The 9,541-nt window shown below is 35.8% G+C and overlaps 1 long non-coding RNA gene across 1 annotated transcript; it reads right to left on the bottom strand.

Moving 5' to 3' along the window:
* Window positions 1-297: 297 nt before the first annotated feature.
* On the bottom strand, window positions 298-5,182 carry LOC135203723 (uncharacterized). The gene is made up of 6 exons (XR_010312001.1): window positions 4,737-5,182; window positions 3,388-3,659; window positions 2,579-2,953; window positions 1,996-2,203; window positions 1,462-1,634; window positions 298-671 (listed from the first exon to the last, which is right to left on the bottom strand). It is a non-coding gene; the product is annotated as an uncharacterized LOC135203723 (long non-coding RNA).
* Between the last annotated feature and the right edge of the window lie 4,359 nt (window positions 5,183-9,541).

Here is a 9,541-nt window from a genome sequence, read left to right as displayed (position 1 = left end):
ATGAATCACTCCACACAGTTCATTATATAAGCTATTTAAAATGTGTTTCCATAAAAAGAAATGGAAATACGACTAAGATATCATAATTACATAATTTGTATATGAATATAGCATGTAGAACCTTTTTATTATTGCACACCTTAGCCTAAAAAATCACTAATTATCTATGATGCCTTAATACTCCCACTCCGAGGGCAGGAAGACCAAGAATTAATTGAAATGCCCATGATGTTAAACTATATAGTCTACAAATTTACTCATAATTCTGTCCACAAGGATAATACATAATTTTTCAATATCTCAGTTAACTATTCCATAGGCGTTGGACAAATATGGGGATACTATACTGTACTGTAACCAATTAAAGAAAATGACTTAACTTATAAAATCCAGTGTACAGTAGTTCAGATACTTATCAATTTACACAAGAATTCATGAAGAGGGAGCACAAGTCACTAGCAAGCATGTAAAAAAGTTTATAGGGTTATGCAGCATTTTAGGTGTCAGGAAAGAAGCGGATGGAGAGGCCTCGATCTCCTTTGGTTTTGATCTTGGCTTAAACTTCTCCTCTCCTTCCCCATGTGGCGCAAATTTGAGGACGGCCGCAATGGTGTCTTCTATCACGATGTCTGCTTCCTTATCTTGTTTGGGCAGAAATCTTATGGCAACACCTGAAGAATAAAAAAAAAAATATATAAAGTATGTGAAGAGAACAATAGTGAGAATAGCAAAACCAAACAAAATTAAAAAATACAATTAATAAATAATGAAAAAGGAAAGGTATAAAGAAGACAATATATAGAGACAATATTAGGGAATACAATCATTCAACCCAGACACACACCAACATCCATACCACAACAATTACACAACTCTGACACATATGTCCTGACACAACAATCACACATCTCAATAAGTAAAAGGGAGTCCTGGGCTTAGGACTAAGTTGCATTGTTAAACTATAGTTTTCTACCCACCTTCTGCCTCTCCCAATGTGGAATAGCACATTAAATTCATGATCATAAGCTTAATGTCTAATTGTGTAACAAATTAATATTATTACTGATATTAGTATATCAGTACTTGTAACCTGTTTGTCATGATTCTGGAGGTGATACCAATTTAAGGACTTTAAGAGATCCGGGCTGCTTGGGGAGTGCATTACGCAGATGACTTGGCATTAATTGTGGAAGAATAGACTGGAGTCCAAAGGTTTATGAGATAATGTGTAAAACTATTTGGTTATGATCAATGTTGTGGGTGAGGGACCATTGTAGTTATTGCACAGTGGCCTTGTGCAATGTGCAAGAAGAGGGATGGTAGCGATCAGTGATGGACAAATATTCTAAAATATATTTAAATCTTAAATAATGCCCCCCAAAAGTATGCAGGTACCACGTACATTATTTGAAACTTGAATGCAATTAATAATAAATGATAAATAAAATAATAAATACTTACCACGAATTAATCCGTGTAGTCTAGTATCAAAGACACTTCTTTTTTTCTTTCTTCTTGATCCCTTCAACGAATACTCCCCCATCAATTTCTTTTGTCGTGAGGTGTCTCATGACCCACCAGAGGATCACTGTTTTCTCATCTTTATTTGCATACACTGAAGCCAGCTCAGTAACCTGACAAGATAAATGAAACAATGATTAGGGTACGCTACAAAAAACAGAGATCCACGATTTGCAATATAATGAGGGGAGGGTTCAGATAAATCTATGGCAAGGTAAAATGAAGGTACATTCCAGAGTATTTGGTAAAACTCATGAAACGATATCCCATGCAGTATTTAACAGAAAATAATATTAGTTTTCCAAAAGGAAAAACTTTAGTCATTATTGTTAAAGGCTCTATAATGCTGACTTCATTTTAATTCTGAATGGTGTAATTCTATTGTCAACCTGTTTTAGTTTTGTCTTAAACCCTACAAAATAATGTTGTACAACGAATAAATGGGTACCCATATAAAAAAATATGTATGCTTACCACTGACTTTCTGTAAGGCTTTTCTGAGTGTTTTTTTCAAACTGTTCCACTTCCTCTTCAGAAGTCAGAATGGTGGGGAAAAGCTGGTTTAGATTTTCTCTAGGGTCATCATCTCCAACTACTGCCAAGATTTCATCTTTAAACTGGGATGACGCCCTCTTAACCTCTTCAATCTCAGATTTTACCTAGTCAATTTTACTTTCAAGACCTGAAATGCATAATAAACTTAGAATTACAAGAAGACCATCAAATTAGAAAAAGATCTTATTTTATTCTGATCTCCGACGCACTGACGTACTAGGGAGCTCCCAACTAGGGGATAGGACACGACAGCAACTGGAGTTTGGAAAAGGCTACAAGACGTTCAGAGATGAGATATAAAAGTTTGCTGGCAAAACAAGGCAAAAACTGGCACTGTCCTGCAATTCATGAAACAAGTTGGGGAGCCTTTGTTCAGCAGTGGACTCCTACAAGCCAATAAATAAAAAGCCTCCTATAGTCTCTGCTTACTCAAAAAGATAAATCAAATAAAAATAATAATAATCTTCTTAAAGGAAAGGGATTGTCCTGCAAGTGCTGATACCTCACGAAGTCAATTCTTCTTGAAGACATCCTGTTGGTGCCTGTGGGCCTGTGTGCTGTTGTGACATGCTGTCAGTGACTGAAGACCCAACTGACAGGGTAGATCCTCTTAAAGGTGAATTTGTAATATTACTTAATATCTTGGCATTTACCTTTACCTTTTTTTTTTTTTTGCACAATAATATTCAATCTATGGGTATATATATCTCTAATCATTGTTCACTCTCAACAAGCGGCACTAATTCTAGCCCATGACAACACCTTCTGCAATCTCTTTTGAAGGTGTAGTACTTGTAGTAGGACCAACAGAGACCAAATCTTTGTGAGGACTGAGTGCTTGGTGATGCAGTAGGACCACCAAGTAGACCAATTTCCTCTGAAATAAATGAATGTTCTCTGTACTATCTATTGTATTCAGCCTAAACTACAAGTGTCCAACTGTGGAGGAGAGGAAAATCATAGGGATAAGATGAGAGGATGAGGATTGCCCATGCCATATATCAAGGTTATTTGCTCCAATACACTAACCTTAATAATAATAATAATAATAATAATAATAATAATAATAATAATAATAATAATAATAATAATAATAATAATAAAATCAACAACAACAACAACATCATACAATTTCAGACATATTTACAAATTTGGTTAAGATAGTTCAATCAAGTCATTATAGTAAACAAATGTCAAATTTTAAACCCAGGTAGAATATAAATCAGAAACAAGTAATGTCCAAGATAATGTGCCTACGTGACTTTCATAGCTAAGCTGCATTCTAGTGAAAATACACTATTTAACACATACCTGAATAATGGGGCAAGTGAAGTTTTGGATGTGATCTGTCATCTTCCGAAGTCATCATCTGAAGTGAGGATGGGATGCTTTCTCTTTGCAATGCTTGTTTGTCTCCTCTTGTTGACCATTTCTTCGTCAATGACCTCAGTAAGTCTAGAAGGTGGTCTAATTTCTCTTTTGCCAACACCTGTCTCGTGGTCTGAAGCCTCCTGTTCTCTCAATGATATGCAGTGTGACGGGTTAGGTTAAGCATTATAGGCTAGTCTGCAATAGGCCTAGGCCTATAATAGAGGGAATAATAACAAAAGTATAGGTTTTTAGGCAGTGAGTGACAAGTTTAATCAATATTTTAAAATTAATCAATATTTTATAATAATTCGAAGCATCTCCTCACTTACTGACTATTTCTTATATTTCTTTCATTCTGGTAACATTCACGGCAGAAATTCATTTCTAACCCTCTTTATTTGATAATAAGAAAATAACTTTTTCAGTAAAACACACACACCTCTTACTTTCTTCAGTATAGATATATTTTTTTTAGATAAAACACAACAAAACATAAAACGTTCGCTATACACTAAGTCTGTATATGCTTAATAATTGAAGAAAAAATTAATATTACTAGATATGGTAAGGCATGAAATTTTTCATAACAAGTAAATATGACCTCGGTTTTTGTTTCATTTTTCTTTACTATGTAAAAACACAACCTAACCCAGCATTTCTTAACATAGCCTCAATCTAGCCTAATAATATAATAAAAGCTTTTAACTTACGTACTATTTCATATACATTAGGTTAAGACATTTATGGTTACTTTTTTTTAACATAAAGAAAAATGAAAACTGCTGGGATGGCAGTATCGCAAACCATCAGCAAGGAACAAGTATCCGATTAGGCTGATAAGGTAAGAAAAAAAAAAAGGGGGGGAAAAAGGGGGGGGGGGACCCCCAGCTAGGAGGTTAGGTTTAGTGGATTTGGCTAGACGGTATTTAGGTACTACTAATGATATACCTAGATATATCTTACTTTCTTATTTTCAGTGAAAAGCAGATAACGAATTTCCTTACTTTCAAAGCATATTAACAATAAACCAAATTGAAAAACATTGGAAAATCAAACGATATATATCGAAATCGAAACGGACCTAAACTACAGGGTAAAGATTTACCCAAATGACCAGTACGTACTTCCTAGGCCTACATTATTGAGTGACCTACCAGAACATCATACACTACTTAGGTACTCCTAATGTTGATGGCTGCAGCTGTCTCCCATCCACGGCTTCTGTTGTTTATAAAGGCCTTAATGCATGTAATATGCGCCAAATAAAACATATTCCTACTATAACTTACCTGTAAACAACAACAAAATTCCCGCTATAAACACGGTGCGCCAGTTACAGATACTAGTTGTAATTCCCGCCAGGCGGTTTTTAATTTCCCGCCATAAACCATAAACACGGTGCGCCAACTACTCGTTGTGGCCAAACATCGAACTACTATCGCGGGAAATTTGAATCAGATTTTATTATAACTTCTTATTACTGACATCAGAGTCTATAAGAGTAATGTCAGGGGCGATTTTACGGAAGATGATACTTAATGGTAAATTGGACCTTATCACGCAAGTCGAATAGCACTAAATCCACTTCTTGGAAGAAGGTTGTCAGGCAATGTCAGTTTAACGTTGCAGCAACGTAGGTATTATGTAAAGGCTAACATCAATAACAAGTAACATTATACCTTCTCAGGAATTATATCAAATTCTGTAGAGTGCATTTACTGGGGCAGATCGATACTATCAATAGTAATTTGTAAAGTGTTATCACATAACGTTGAAACAACGCTGACCTAACATCTTGAAATTGATAGTTTGTCGACTAACGTTCCTGCAACATACAGCTAACGTTATTTTTGTAGCAAACAAAAAGCTAACCTCGAACAGTAGGTTAGTTCAAGGTTCGCTTCAATGGGGGCATTGTTATATAGATTACATTGTTATTTGCCGCTCGTAAAATTATTTTGCGATAATATTTTCATTAATATTTAAATTTTCCTTGTATAAATAAAACACTTTGTGTACGAAAAAGTTGAAAATTGAAGTCTTACTTGGCTACAGAACCGTAGGTTTAAGTGCCTATTCTTATAGCTACCTCCACATTTTTGGTTGCAGATGAGGATTTGGAAAAGGATGTGGGGTTAGGATAGGTAAAACAAGGAGAGGGAGGACATACGAACCAAATGTCTTCGTGTCATCAAGTTTTATAACACTACACTAAGCAATTATTGTAATTTAAATTGACATGTTTGCTAGTGCGTCTCGAATGTCGCCTGCCTCTAGCGTCTTCTAGAGCCCACAAGAAACTCCCTAATTTAATTTCCTTACTAATTTGAAAGAGCAGTTGAATATCTCTATCAAATCAATCCAGTAGTATTGGTGAAAGTAATCACATGTCAAATGCTAAGCGAAATTTATCAAAGTATTTAAAAATGCTAGGAATTTTTGCTAAGCTCCTCACTAAAGAAAACGGAGTATATAGTTATTTATAATTTAGCAGTGACTAAGTAAGAAAGTTCATATTATTATGTACAGATAAATTTACAACAGTACGCAGTGCTAGAAATGTACAATATATATGCTAGGAGAACAGTACAAACAAACATATAGACCGCTCATCGGACAGGTGACAGGGGCATTTGTGCTTTTTATTGCTTTCTTTTCCTGTGTGTGTGTGTGTGTGTGTGCGTGTGTATGCGTGTGTGGACAGAGAGAGAGAGAGAGAGAGAGTCTAACCTTGGGATTATGTTAATGCTATAACAAAACACGTCTGTCACAGACGGGTTTATAGGGGTTAGGCCTAAAAGTAATTAAATTTTCTTACGACCAATAATGCTAAATCATCTATATAAAAAAAACCTCTCTCAATTGGACAAAATTAAGCTACTATTTTGCACCTAGGTCTCGCGTGACTCGACAGAATATTATAGAAGGTCTGTTATCTACTAAATTTTATATGTCAGGTGGTCAGTATTTATCTCAGAAGCAAGGTGCTCGATTGTTCCACAGTGAACCAAGGCTTTTGTCTGAGACTTGGGTGCGAAAAATATTCTCTCTCTCTCTCTCTCTCTCTCTCTCTCTCTCTCTCTCTCTCTCTCTCTCTCCTGTGTGTGTGTGTGTGTGTGTGTGTGTGTGTAATTCAGAAAGAGAGAGAATGATCATGAGACTAAGGATTTCCGTGATTTTAAACACAAAGAATAAGCCTACATGGTAGGCTTACATATATAATAATAAATAATAATAATAATAATAATAATAATAATAATAATAATAATAATAATAATAATTTGTTATTGCAGATATATTCCTGCCCCAGTGAAAGTGGTGTACGTCAAGGTTCCCGCTTGTGAAAAATGAAAGAGCCTACTTTTGTACCAAAGCCCTCATCACCTCCCATGACTTGCGTGTTTTTGTGGGATTTGTTGGCGCCCAGCAAATGGTACTAATGTTTTTCAGATATATTATATATTATATATTATAAATCTAAGATGCATGCGAATTAGCGCACAATAGTATTCAGATATCTTTAACAGCCGAGAAGAACATTTTAACTACACTATCATGGAGACTGTCCGAGCGCAGGAATCAAAGATAACTGTAAAAGAGACAGACGTCTCAGACGTATATATATATATATATCTGATTCCTGGAACCCCTCATTAAGACGCCAGCGAGTGAGTCAGCTAAATATGTTAACAACCCCCCCAAGTGTCGTGTCATTTCCTTTTCCACCGAACTTGTAAGAGAAATGACGACTTGTCCGAAAAAAAATGCATCGGAGGGGCGAGGTCTCAACTCTGCATTTTTATTACTAATTTGCTTTCTATTTCATAAAAGATTCATGGGCGATTTTAATATATATTCAATTACATCAACTCAATCCTATATATCTCCGTCTGCAAATTCACCAAAACTCCAAACCGAGGCTGAGGAACACGACCCAATAATATCACTTGTGACGTCAATTGGACGTCAGACAGACAGACAAACAGACAAACATACAGAGGCTCGGCGTTGGATTGAAGCATCACGTACACCCGTTTACAGCTGTTGCTGATGTCACTGCCGATGTGTTAATCTGCGTTTTAACGGTTTATAAGATGCAAAGTGGTGCTGTATATAAGACGAACCGTTGAACCGTTTTGGCAGCTTCTGCCCTAAAGATATTTCACACAAACACATTTTATATTAAAATGGCAGGGGCAGCTTATGCCATTACCTTGAAACTGGATTGGGCTATACCGATTGGACCATTGCTATTTTTTTTATTTATCCTTCTCACACAGTATGAAAGACGTGGCGTCATATTTCTTTTCTTCAAATCAAATTTAATTTACGCTAGGCAGTTTTAGTTACCAGTGTCGTCGGAAATGTGCGAATTAAGTCCGTAGAGTTTCTGATGGTGTTCAGAGGACCTCTTGGTTGCATCATTTACCGGCCTTGTTGCAGTATTATGTCCTCCTCCTTCCCATCCCCACGCCTCTCTCTCTTCTCTCTCTCTCTCTCTCTCTCTCTCTCTCATAGTAAAGATCGTCATCCATACTTGGTAGGCATATGCACTTAAATATACAGTATATTATATGTATAATATACGAGGCTAAAGTCAGACTTCGTATAAGTGGCCCTGGTGTTACGTATAGGTAATCGTTAAAAGCTGGAATTTTAGCGATAGAGAGAGAGAGAGAGAGAGAGAGAGAGAGAGAGAGAGAGAGAGAGAGAGAGAGAGAGAGAGAGAGAGATTTTGTATTCTAATACGGTCTAATGCAATTTCATCTTACTATTCGTCAATTGAAAGACAGTGAAGGTCAATCACTAAACTAAAAAGTATACACGTAATGGGTATTCGATACGTTATCAATGGTTACTAAGATGGTATTATAGTTCGTCTGTTATAATCGAAAAATTCCGATCGGTTATGCAACGAAAAAAGAAAGCTCTTAGACAAAGATAACGGGATATTGATTAAATAGACGTAGCTAAACGATAAGAGCTATCTTGATTACGAAAGAGGTATAGCGATCTCTAGAAAGAACAGCTGAAAGCAAGAGAAATGATTTAATTTTGTGGGGATGTGTGTGATTCGTGGGACCTCAAATATTAAATGAAAATAATTTTCCCCTAATGAAAGTTAGTACTATGCAGAAGGTACTCCCTACATGACTACTAATACAGATTGCCACATACTTAGTATAAACACCTGGAGAAATTAAGGAACATTTACAAAATAAACCTGGAGAAATTAATTAAAATTTTCAAAATAAAGGTAGTTGTGTCTCGTGCAGAACCACATAACATATGACTTATTCTGGTACTAACGTAATCCGATAAGGCGATACATGCAGGTATCAACTATACGGCTATCATCACTTTGTCAAGTGAAATTTTACTATCCTCTTTTTATTAGTAAAGGTTTTCCTGTAAATCATGTCATATCACTTTCATTTGCACTTGAATGTACTTTAAGATTATGGCAGAAGTTGCCGACAGTGTTTTATTTAAGGACCAGTGCAAGATCGTGATAAGTTCTTCAGTTTTTGGTTGCAACTAGTTTTTCACGATAGCTCTGAGTTTAGTTTTAAGAGGGTAGTATTTTATATATTACATAAAATCGATGAGCTATATTTAGGCTCTCACAAGAAATTCAAACATCTCATATCTTTAAAAATTTTTTTTTTTAGACTTATACCAGGTTGTCTTGTAATGTTTCTGACGTTAACTATGCTGTTTCGTATCTTTAAACCTGAAATGGGCTGTGTCACGATTTAGATCTAGGCTGGAGAGGAAATATAGGCATATACACACTGAGTTTACCTAATGATTGATCCACCATATGGGCCTTCTCTAAAAAATAAAATTAGGCCTAGGGCATGCTACTCTCGATAAAATCCTGGGATTAGCTCTGGCCATAACAATTCAAAACATTAGATAAGCTCTAGTTCAACTATTGATAAATTCAGAGGTGAGGTTTTAGCCTATCGCCATATTCTTGAATCTTGATATAGACTGATACTGTAAAAAGCTAGACCGACAGATGGGGTGATAGCTCAAACAAGTAGTACAGGCTGGATCCAACCTCCTTGGTATTAAATAAACTAGCCTT

Source organism: Macrobrachium nipponense, chromosome 24 (assembly GCF_015104395.2).
Source record: "Macrobrachium nipponense isolate FS-2020 chromosome 24, ASM1510439v2, whole genome shotgun sequence".
Taxonomy (NCBI): domain Eukaryota; kingdom Metazoa; phylum Arthropoda; class Malacostraca; order Decapoda; family Palaemonidae; genus Macrobrachium; species Macrobrachium nipponense.
Note: the sequence above shows the minus strand (reverse complement) of the source record. Positions and strands in the feature narration are given on the sequence as shown.